At 42.9% G+C, this 12,356-nt stretch overlaps 1 protein-coding gene across 6 annotated transcripts in view; it reads left to right on the top strand.

The window, feature by feature from the left end:
- Positions 1-12,356, top strand: part of CACNA2D2 (calcium voltage-gated channel auxiliary subunit alpha2delta 2) — a 543,198-nt gene that overhangs the window by 68,987 nt on the left and 461,855 nt on the right. The gene's annotated exons all lie outside the window — the stretch shown is intronic.

Genomic DNA, 12,356 nt, shown 5'->3' with positions numbered 1-12,356 from the left:
TAAGAATGGAGATTTGCAGCTGAAATTTGCACTGGGGATCATCTTTTTATTGGAGAGGTAAATCTGAAAATGGGTACAAAGTAATTAAACAAGGACAAATTAGAGACAGAAGAAATAAAAAAACTAATGTTGTTTCTTAAGGTAATCATATTCAGATGAACTATATATAGGAAGAATTTTTAAATATAAAGAAAAAGTTTCCTTCTCTATGTATACATCTACCAATTTTTGTATGACCTTCCTTGTTTTGTGGTTGAAAGGGTAGTTCCCTGCTCATCTTTCCTCTTCTATAGATGTTTCCTTTCTCTGGCTCTCCATCAAACTTTGTACCACTTTAAGTGGTGATCACTTAATATCTTACCCTTTCCTTCACCAACTACTTATACTGTGTGAATTACCTCTTCTTCAGGCCCATTAAGATATGCTGTAAATGTTATTTGACTGCTAATCTTTTGAGAGAGAGATACAGAAAACTAGGAAGAAGCTGCTGAGTAGAAGCTATTTTCCATACGTCTTCATCCAGGCAAGTAAATATCATGTCCACAGCTTGGAGATTCCCAGAATTTGTTTGGGAAATAATTGATTCCTAGGACTGTAAAACATGATAATCTGGTTCAAGAAATGTCTGTTCTATTCCAGCACTCTCTCGTTCCTCTTCCTAGCTACCTCTCAAAAGGGGTTCTCCAGCTAGCTTTGAAAGACCACCTTTTCTGCCTGGACTTCTGACCCCATCTCCTCCTACCTTCTAATAACACTTTCCGGCAATCTTCTTTTCTTGGACACCATCTTCAGCTCCTCATTCTCTGACTGCTCCTCCCACTCTGTCATTAAACATGTTCAAGTCTCCCCTCTACTAAAAAATTTATCTGGATCTCACTGCACTTTCCAGCTTGGCACACTGCATCAAGAAAAGGAGTGTCTCTGCTGAAGCAGAAGCTCCATAAGGATCATGAAACCCGGAGGCAGAGGCTAAAATGGCCCCAAGAGCTGCAAACAGTAAGAGTCAACCTTTGTGCTTGTCCAGTGCAGCTGGGACTAGGGTGTCCCGTATTGGCCATGTCAGTCACATGTGCCCCCGTTGAACCTTCACTAGCATCATCTTCAAGAATGAAAGATGACTAATAATAATATGATTATAATTTATTTAGGCACTTATTATGTGCCAAGCACTGTCCTAAGGCACTGGAGAAGATGCAAGGTTATCAGGTTGGACCCAGTCCCTGTCCCACATGGGGCTCCCTGCCTGCTGGATAGGAGGGAGTAGGATTTAATCCTCATTTTACAGATGAGGAAACCTAGATGCAGAGAAGGTTGGTGACTTGCTGAAGGTCACCCAGGAGACAAGGGACAGAGCTGGGATTAGAACCCAGGTCCTCTGACTCCCAGGCCCCTGCTCTTTCCGTTAGGTCACGCTGTTTCTAATAAGTATATTCTATATGCAATCTTGGTTCTCCTCTGTCTCTTACTGGGTTTTCTTCTGCCTCTCACTCCCTAATAATGGGTGTCCCAGCTCTGCCACTTGTCTGCTGTGTGACTTTGGGCAAGTCGCTTCACTTCTCTGTGCCTCACCTATAAAATTGGGATTGAGACTGTGAGCCTCATGTTGGACACAGATTGTGATCGACCTGATTACCTTGTATCTACCCCAGTGCTTAGGACAGTTCCTGGCACTTACTTAACAAATACTGTTTTTTAAAAAAAGTGCTAGGATCAACATAGTAGCAGATTGGATGGAGAGGAAAGGAATATAGTAAGTATTTAAACACCATAATTTTATTTCCCACCTTACTGCCACTTCAGCACTAGGCTAGTCACCCCTCTTTCCACCCTGCCCCCATGGTAGTACATCTGTACAGTTATTTAAACTCTGGTGCTTACCCCTACCTGTAATTTATTTCTTTTTCCTGTCACCCCTTACTAGAGTGTAAGCTCCTTGAGGGCAGGGATCATGTCTACTAACTCTAGCATGTTCTCCCAAGCACTGTAGTTCCAGAATCCTCTTCTTCATTTTGATGCGTTGGAGGAGGTCCTAGAGAGATCTATTAGGAATCCTGGAACTAGTCCAGCCTTTGGTCCCAGTTATCACCTGTCCAAGCTGAAAACACATGACAATCTGTGCCTCAGACTTTCCTTCTTAGGAGCACTCAATTCGGCCCAATCAAGTGTTTTCACCGTATGCTTGGGTTAGAACACAACAGCATAATAAAGGAATGTTCACCTGACAGCCTGCTTCTGTCTGTATACCGTGCGACACGGTTGCAGAAGACATGGTTGTGCCCACGCAAATGGACTCAGACTTGGGTTAAAACTACAACACGTGTTTTCCTTCAGGGGAAATTCGACAATAATTCAAGCTCTATTTCAATCAGTCAGTATCAGTGTACCTCCTGATACTGCTTTGTGGGTCAGCCAACTATTATAATGGCTGTGTTTTTTAGGTATGGATATATTGTTCAGAGCAGAGGAAGGGCCTAACTAGCATGAAAGCCTCACTTCTGTTGCAGGTCACAGTTTCAGGGAATCAAAATTTTGTAATATTTTTTTTAACCCCCTGGACCTATACTTTAAATTATTGTACTAGTAGTAACTTATTAAGCATCCAGCTGGAGCTATGCCCTGTGCTAAGCCCTAGGAAAGTTCAAAACAAATGAATGACACATTCCCTGTCAACAAGGAGCTTATACTGAAATAGAGGAGAAAGATATGAATACAATCAATCACTTAGTGTTTATTGAGTTCTTTCTCTGAGTAGAGGTCTGTACTAAGTGCTTAGGAGAGTGCAAGAGAGTTAGGAGACATGATTCTTGCCCTCAGAGATCTTATCTAGTGGTGGAGACACTATTTTAGGCACTAAAATAAATTACAGGTAGGTGGAAGTAACAGAGTTTAAAGATCTATACATAGTGCTGCAGGTTGGGGAGAGGGATAAGTACCCAAGTCATTAGGTGACTTGGAAGTGCTGGAGTTGGTGGCGTGGTGAGAAAGGGGGGAGTAGATGGGATGGGAAATTAATCAGGGAAGGCCTCCTGGAGGAAAAGTGATTTCAAAAGGGTCTTGGAGATCGGGGGGTAGTGAGCTGCTGGAGGTGAAGGGGGAGGGACAGAGGCATGAACAAGAGGTTGTTGGTGAGAGAGATGAGAGCAAGGCACAGTGAATAGGCTGGCTTGGGAGGAGCAAAGCCTGCAAGCTGATCTGTAGTAGGAGAGGAGTGAGGAAGCTGATTGACTAATCAAGGTAAATAATTGAATAAATGCATATTCATAAGTACTGAAGATGGGTATAAGTACATAAGTGCTAGAGATAGCTGATGGGTTTATTTGATGAGGTGCTGGGAATTAATCAGGGAAGGCATATTGGAGGAAGGGGCCCTCAGGAAGGCTTTGACTATGGAAAGGGAGCGAGGGAGTTTCAAGCTAGGGGAAGAGCGTGACCGAGGGGGTATAGGTGGGAGAGTCAGGGGAGAGGCTCACTTAGAAGGTTCACTTAGAAGGTTAAGCATGGAAAAAGAATACCTGAGGCCTCAAAAGGAGAAATTTGCTTCATGCAAACAATCTCCTACTTTTATTTCTCTACCTCAGGTCTTCAAGGCCTCAAATGCAAAAATTTATGGCTTAAAAGGAGAAATTTGTGTCAAGAAAATCAACTCCTGCTTTCATTTCTCTCATTAAATATTTAAGGCAGAAGAGGTGATATTTGCTTCATGCAAATAATCTCCTATTATTTCATTTCTCTACCTAAATTCTTCGAGGCCTGAAAAGAGACGATTTGAGTTTGAAAAGAAGACATTCGCTTCCTGTAAGTCAGGTCCTACTTTGGTTTCTCTACCAAGCAGTGTGGCTCAGTGGAAAGAGCACGGGCTTGGGAGTCAGAGGTCATGGGTTCGATTCCCAGCTCTGCCGCTTGTCAGCTGTGTGACCGTGGGAAAGTCACTTAACTTCTCTGTGCCTCAGTTACCTCATCTGTAAAATGGGGATTAAGACTGTGAGCCCCACGTGGGACAACCTGATTCCCTTGTGTCTACCCCAGTGCTTAGAACAGTGCTCGGCACATGGTAAGTGCTTAACAAATACCAACATTATTATTATTATTATTAGATCTAGGAATGCAGGTTCATTTTAAGAAGGTTAGGTTAAGGAAGGCTAGCTTCATGATTGAAGAGAGTGGGTTGTGGTGTTGAGGGTGAAGAGAGCCCATAAGTAAGGTGGGTGAGTGAGTGGGTGGAGAGCCTTGAAGCTGATTGTGAGGATTTGCTTGATGCTGAGGGTATGGGAAGCCCGTGGAGGGTTTTGAGGAGCGGAGAGATGTGGCTGAGTGATGTTTCAGGAAGATGATCTATACAGCAGGGCCCTGGGTAGCTGATAAGCCCGTCAAATGGCAGGGACTGTCTCTATCTGTTGCCGACTTGTTCATTCCAAGCGCTTAGTACAGTGCTCTGCTCATAGTAAGCGCTCAATAAATACTATTGAATGAATGAATGAATGAATGAATGATACCCATAACTGGAATATGACCAGAACTAGTGATAGTTTGGGTGGAGAGGAGGGATGGATCTGAAAAATATTCAAATGTCCTGTTAATATAGATGGAAAAATGGGAGAAAGGGTTAGTCTGATTTTTTTTTCTTTTTTAATCCACTCAAAGAAATAGTTCTGAATGTTTCTTCTTAATTTTTATGCTGCTTAAGCGCTTACTAAATGCCGGGCACTGTACTAAGCACTGGGGTAGATACAAAATAATCAGGTTGGACACAGTCCCTGTGTCCCTATGTGGATAGGGTTTACGGTCTTAATCCCCATTTTACAGATGAGATAACTGAGGCACAGAGAAGTTGAGTGATTTTCCCAAGGTTACACAGTTTTTATGATTTGATTTAAAAAATAGATATATTCAGGATCTGATGCTCAGCCCAGTCTCTCTCTTTAGGCTCAACTGGGGTGTTGCCATAGCATATGCTCACGGTTTCAATGCCGTTCACTAGGCATTTTTGAGCTGATTGTGTAATTTTGTAATCTGGTGACAGGTGGCTCCTGCAAATTGTTAATTGTGGGTGTATTTTCACTGTGATCTTGGATTTACTTAAACAGCAGAAAGGGAAGCGGATGTTCAGCAATTATCCAGTTAACTTGATTAATGTAGGAAGCCAACCTGGATAATTTAGACTAAAAAATTCACTTTGGAGAATTTATTTAATGCAGGCGGCCGGACTGTCCATTTGGTTTCGTCTTGTGTAGGCGCGATCAGGAAACTATCTGAATGGCACTTATGGGTGTAACTTTAAACTCTGTTACTTCCTCCTACCACCCTACTATAATATATTTTACAGTCCCTCTCCCAGCTAGAGTGTAAAATTTTTGAGGGCACTAATTTTATTGTACTCTCCCAAGTGCTCAGTACAGTACTCTGCATGGAATAAACACTCAGTGAGTAGTACCGATTGACTGAACTCTACTCAGAGACTTTAAAAATGTATTTTAAGGTTAGACAAGTGTGTGTCTTTGCCAGTGTGTCTACCAACTCTATTATATTGTTATTGTACTCTCCCAACCACTTAATACAGTGTTCTGCATACAGTCAGTGCTCAATAAATCCAACTGATTGATTGATTCACTACTGGGAAAGCTGGGAAAGGAGCCCTAGAGGAACAAGGCAATATCTAGTCCCTTTGGAAAGGACTCCCAGATTCATGTTGTCTGTACATCATTTCTCTCATGGGAAATTTCTCTCACGGGGGCACCAAGCAGGATATATTCTCTTCTGACTGAAGATAGGGAAGTGAATTAGATGACTTTTCAAGGTCCCCTTCCAGCTCTTTGATTCTATGATTTAATGACTGGTCAAACGTGGAGGAATTCAGCACAGGTAGGTGACTCAAGACTTGTGATGGATAATGCTGCTTTCAACCCTGACTTTAAAAGATTCCTCCAGAGTGAGAGAAATTCTTTTTACCATAATTTTCCATATATTTACTGGAAACAATTTTATTTACCTGTCTCCCAGAGATGGTGTGAAAAAATAATTATTGGAAAGCAGGGTGGCCTGATGGATAAAGCTCGGGCCTAGGAGTCAGAGGACCTGGGTTCTAATCCCAGTTCTGCCACTTGCCTGCTGTGTGACCTTTGGCAAGTCACTTAAGCAGCACGGTCTAGTGGCTAGAGCTTGGGACTGGGAGTGAGCAGGACCTGAGTTCTAATCCCGTTTCCACCACTTGTCTGCTTGTGACTTTGGTCAAGTCACTTCACTTCTCTGGGTCTCAGTTACCTCACCTGTAAAGTGGGGATTAATACGGTGAGCCCCACCATGGGACAGTGGCTGTGTCCAACCTAATTTGCTTGTATCCACCCCAGCACTTAGTAGAGTGCCTGGCACATAGCAAGCACTTAACAAATACCACAATTATTATTATTCTCTGTGCCTCAGTTTCCTTAACTGCAAAATAGGGATTCCATACCCATTCTCCCTCCTACTTGACTGTGAGCCCCATGTGAGACAGGGACTGTGCCCAACCTGATTAATTTTTATCTACCCCAGTGCTTAGAACAAAGCTCCTCCTCTAGACTGTAAGCTCATTGTGGGCTGGGAATGTGTCTGTTTATTGTTGTATTGTATTCTTCCAAATGCTTAGTACAGTGCTCTAAACATAGAAAGTGCTCAATAAATACAATTGAATGAGTGATACTCGATACATATTAAGTGCTTAACAAATATCATAAAAAAGATTACATGTATGTATGTCTGTGTATATGTACGTATAAATATATATATAGGGAGAGAGAGAGAGATGATGTTTCACTATGATCCAACTCTCATATTCAATCTTCTGCCAAATCCTCTTGGTTCTTCTTGCACAGCATCTGTATCCACCCTTCTCTCGCCATCCTTACCACTCTGGGAGAAGCTCGGTTCCTGCCTCAGCTAGACTACCACATTAGTCTCCTCTCTGGTTTCCCAGCCTCTAATAATTAATGAAATTATGGTATTTTCTAAGGACTTACTATGTGCCAAACACTGCACTTAGTGCTGGGGTGGATACAAGCAAGTCAGGTTGGACACAAATCAGGTTGGGTTGGTTACAGTCCCTGTCCCATGTAGCGCTCACAATTTCAATCCCCATTTTACAGATGAGGTAACTGAGGCACAGAGAAGTGAAATGACTTGTCCAAGGTCACACAGCCAAGTGATGGAGCTAAGATTACTATGACCTTGCAACTCCCAGGCCCGTGCTCTATCCACTACACCAGGCTGCTTCTGTACCCCCACCAATCTAGTCAATATGCTGCTGCATGGATCAATTTCCTGAAACACTGCTCACACTATCTCCTCCCCCAAAGTATTCATTTGACCTCCCACCCCACCCCCCACCTCAAAAATTCCACACAATCGGCTTCAAGGTGCTCCACTGTTTATCCTCACCATAAACATCTGCTTTTTTCACCCTCTATGCCCCAACCCGCTCACTTCACTCTTCCCAAGCTAACTTTCTAGCTGAATTTCGCTCTCCACTCTCCGGTCTCCATCCCTTCACTCATACGCTTCCCCTGGCTGGAAACTCCCTCCCTTCCCATGTCAGACAGACCACAGCTAACCCTACATTCAAAGCCCTCTTGAAATCCCACCCCCTCCATCAACCTTTCCCAAATAAATTTCCCAGAATCCTGATCCATAGCATCCCTTTGGCCAGCATTGGTGCTCTGTTAGCTTTACACACTCCTTAGCATGGATGTATACAAATCTGATCAAGTATTTATTTTGTCCACTTCAGTTGTAAATATTTGTATGTGAGACTCCCCACTTTAGAGCGTAAGCTCTCGTGGACAGGGAATGTGCCACTTCATTATTGGGAATGTGCCACTTCATTATTCTGTATTTCACAAGCTTCAGGTGCAGTGCACTCCACAAAGTGGATGTTCAATAAATGCATCTACCACTTTTACTTGCTGCACTATTGCGTGATGCTTGTTATTCCTCTTGGTGTTAGATCTTCGCCAGAATCTCTGCTTCACGACATCTCGTTTGAGTGCTTCCAGATGAGTCACTAGCATTTAGAAGCATGGCAAGAGCACGGGAGTCAGAGGTCATGGGTTCTGATCTCAGTTCCGGCACTTGTCTGCTATGTGACCTTGGGCAAATCACTTACCTTCTCTGTGCCTCAGTTCCCTCATCTGTAAAATGGGGATTGAGACTGTGAGCCCCATGTGGGGCAGGGACTGTGTCCAACCAGATTTGCTTGTATCCACCCTGGCGCTTAGTATAGTGCTTTGCGCATAGTAGGCACTTAACAAATACCACTATTATTATTATTTTGATCAATCAATCATATTTACTGAGCACTTACTCTGGGCAGAGAACTGTCCTAAGCACTTGGGAGGGTACAATATAACAAAGTTGGTAGACACGTTCCTTGCCCACAAGGAGCTTATGCTCTAGAGAGGGAGATGGGAGGGAGGGTGGGGTGAATAAAGGCCACAGATCCAAGTGTGAGGGTGTGAAATATTTTCATGATTGATTAATAAGGCCTACCAACACCTTATAAAAGTCTTGTTTTCATTCCCTTTATTTCTCCTGAATCTAAAGGACAGCGAAAGTCATGTCTACTGTGCCTTGCTGTGGTCTGCTGACATCGGAAGTCACATGGAACTTCTTGGGGCACATAGTAATGTTCTTCAGAGGTTGGGCCATGGACTCGTGTCAGCGATAGCAAGCAGTGAGATTCCACCATAGTTTTTGCTGTCAGTTCTCTTTCCTTTGTTCTTGAAGGTCGTGATATTGGTGCTATCTTTGAAATCCTTTGGCATTTCCTCAGTATCCATATGTTAAGGAAGAGCCTGTGAGGGTGAGTAAGCAGTCCACCCCCTCCTTACTTGGGGATCTTTGGTATACCACTGTGAGCCCGTTTTGGGTGGAGATTGTCTCTCTCTCTTGCTGAATTGTACTTTCCGGGCGCTTAGTACAGTGCTCTGCACACAGTAAGTGCTCAATAAATACGATTGAATGAATGAATCAGATCCAGGGGCTTTGCCATTCTTTAGGGCTTTAACAGCAGGGGTGAGTTTGAGTGTTGGAGCACAAGCCATGTTTTCGCATGCTGGCAGCAAACTATTTTTTACAGAGTGTCATCCTCAGGGTTGGAAGGCATATTGTTATGGAGATCCCTGAAGGGTTGTGGCCAACTTTTGAAGTTTTCTTCTTTGTTCTGAGATTTGAGACATCTCTACTTCAGTAGCGCATAGGTGGTGTGTGGTAGTTTGAAGACGCTCTTCGAGGATGCGAAAAAGTCCTTGATTGGGTTTTGGTTCACAGTGCCTTATATATCACCAAGCTTGGCGTATCACTACATGTGACACATGCCTCTGAGCTTTTTCTGTATTTTGGGATGTAGGCTTCACACAACCCTGATGTAGGCCTCCTGGAGTCACAAGACGATGATGATGCAGTGTTTTTTTATTTTTTGTTTCCTGTGTGTTGGAGTCATTCTCATCAAACCAGTCCTGGTATTTTCTTCTGGTCAAACCCACATTTATAAAGACTGCCTGGTAGAATATATATATATGAGAGAGGAGAGAGAGAGAACAGTATTTATTGAGCACTTACTGTGTGCAGAGCACTGTACTAAGTGCTTGGGCAAGTACAATATAACAATAAACAGACACATTCCCTGCCCACAACAAATGTGTGTTTGTTGTTTTTGTGTGTGTGTGTGTGTACATACACACCCAGTGATGGTAGGATCCTAATCTGTATAGAAGTGTGGCTGAAGGGACCTTGTGATATAGGCACACTCTTCTGCATTGTTTGCACTCAGGGACCAATTCTTGCTAAGCCAATGGTTTTGCCTCTTTCAGGGCAAGCTCTTAGAATCAACACTTAGAATGGTAACACAGAACTAACACTTAGAAAGTAAAGTCATCTAGGTAAAGGCAGAAACCTTGGGGAGGGCACTCAGAAGACTGCTAGACCTCTAGGATAGAAATCAGTGCGAGAATTTATCATCATCATCATCATTATTACAATTAAGTGTTTAATATGTGTCAAGCTCTATTCTACGTGCCGGGGTAGATAATAGTAACAGGATGGACACCATTCCTGCCCCACATGGGGCACACAGTCTTAGTACAATGCCTGGCACATAGTAAGTGCTTAACAAATACCAGGATTATTATTAGGAGGGGCAACAGGTTTCAAATGGGTATTGAATCCCCATTTTATAGTTGAGGAAACCGAGACCCAGAGAAGTAAAGTGACTTGACCAAGATCACCCAGAAGACAATTGGCAGAATCAGGATTAGAACTTAGGTCTTCTGTCTTCCGGGCTTGTGCTCTTTCCACTAGGCCACACTGCTTTCTCACTTAAGGCAGGAGCCCCTTGGAGAACACAGTAGGGTAACAGAAAACCAACACCTAGAACCGCAAGATCATCCTGGAAGACACATATCTTGGGGAGAGCCTGCATCTTGGTCCCAGTTTTTGTAAAGTCTTGAAGAGAACAGTCTCATTCCCAATTATTAATCCCCAGGGTCGTCAGTTGCACTGTTATTTCATATTATTTGAAGCTGTTCTTTATCATTTCTTTAAAACGTTTATTCTAGCCTCCTGTCTTACCTGTGTCCCCTTTCGATCCAATTGCAGCAGTTGGTTAGGATTCCTACTGTCATCCATTCTTCTCCCATGACCTGCCCAGCAGAGCCATGTTGCTATCTGTATTGCTTTCACCCTGGTGGTGAGCAAATGGAAATACCCAATCATTGGTCACATTGGCAGAGGCAATGGGGTTCTTTCCTAGTACAACTTCATTAATATTTTCATGAAGTTGCTTGCAATCTACTTAAATTCTCCAGGAGTTTGGCATGTAGCCATTTGAGTAGTTTGGATACAACTTTGCAATGCATTTGTTACTTTCACTAACAATTAAAGCATATGTTTCAAGTGATGATCAATCCTTCTGGTCTGGCTATTGGGTAATGCTATAATCACTTGAGTGCCACTCCTCAGATCTCGGGTGCCTCCAAGATGTGTTTCTCTTGGTAGGTGAAAAATGTGGTTATTTCAAGCGGATGTTAAACACAAACAAGAGCAGGAGTCAGCCATTGCAGTTTGTTCACCAATCCGATATTGTCCAATTATTTTTCTTCACAGTTTGGCATCACTGCGCACACGTTTATGAAAATCTCTTCTGGGAATCCACATGTCAGATATAAGTACTGTTGTGATTAATCTGTCCTGCATCCTTCCAGAATTTTTCCTTCTCATTGGTGCCAGTCATGGTGGGGATATATGCATTGGTGAGTGTGGCTTAGCAAGTTTGAGAGGTGGGTCCAGGATTATTAGATGTTCACTGATGCCTTTGAACAGATTAGGAGGGCTTGAGATAAGTGAGCAAAACACTGAATATCAGGTGTGTGGGATTCCAGGTACTTACTCCAGAATGATACAGCAAGGGGGCCCCAATGAAGGGAAATTAATTCACTTGTATTTATTGAGCATTTACTGTGTGCAAAGCACTGTCCTAAGCGCTTGCGAGAGTACGCTACAACAATAAACTGACACATTCTCTGCCCACAACGAGCTCACAGTCTAGAGGGGGAGTTTAGGGGGAAATCTTACATCATCTTCATTCCTGTGCCTTAAGCCCATCCAGGACATCTTGCTCCAAGTATGGAGCCCGTAGCAATTCTTCAATATGTGTGACGTGATGTGGGGTTTGTGGAGGCACCAAGGCATATTCGGGGAATGAATAGTTGGGCAACCGTGACATCTCAATGTGCGGGTGAACGTGTTGGGGTGGGTGTTTCTGTTTTGTTGATTGCTCCCTTCGCTTTCAAGGAGATTAAGCTATTTTTAGACCAAGATACTGAGTGAGAAGCTTGAGAAAATCTTCCATCTCTTAGATTTATGGAAGTTACCAGGCAGATCTTCAGCATTTTTCTGGAAACCACATTTATTTGGGTTCTCTGGTGGATTCAATTTTTTTTTCTTTTGTTATTGTTGGGTTGACATTTTCTTTTTTCTCTCTAAAGTTTTAAATTGTTCAGTAGCCTTGCTGTGACGAAAGCACTCCTGGGCTTGATGTTTGTCGGTAATCTAATTCTTGCAACATTTGTAATGCTGTATTTTTTTTAAAGTAATTTATTTTCTAATTATTCCTTGTCTTGCATAACTGTGCATCGGCAAGTGTTCCTATTTAAAATATTTATCTCTCCATGCTGGAGGAACGACTCACAGGCCGTGGAGGGGGATAAAATAAAAACCCTCGTCCCCAAAGCAGGCACATTACTTTGATGCGTCGTGGTGGTTTTGACGTCTCCCTGTAAATACATTTATTTTTCATTAGGATGTTTCTGAGCTCTTGGCATCTAGAAAGT

Source organism: Ornithorhynchus anatinus, chromosome X2 (assembly GCF_004115215.2).
Source record: "Ornithorhynchus anatinus isolate Pmale09 chromosome X2, mOrnAna1.pri.v4, whole genome shotgun sequence".
In the NCBI taxonomy this organism is placed as follows: domain Eukaryota; kingdom Metazoa; phylum Chordata; class Mammalia; order Monotremata; family Ornithorhynchidae; genus Ornithorhynchus; species Ornithorhynchus anatinus.
This window is presented reverse-complemented; position numbering and strand designations above follow the sequence as displayed.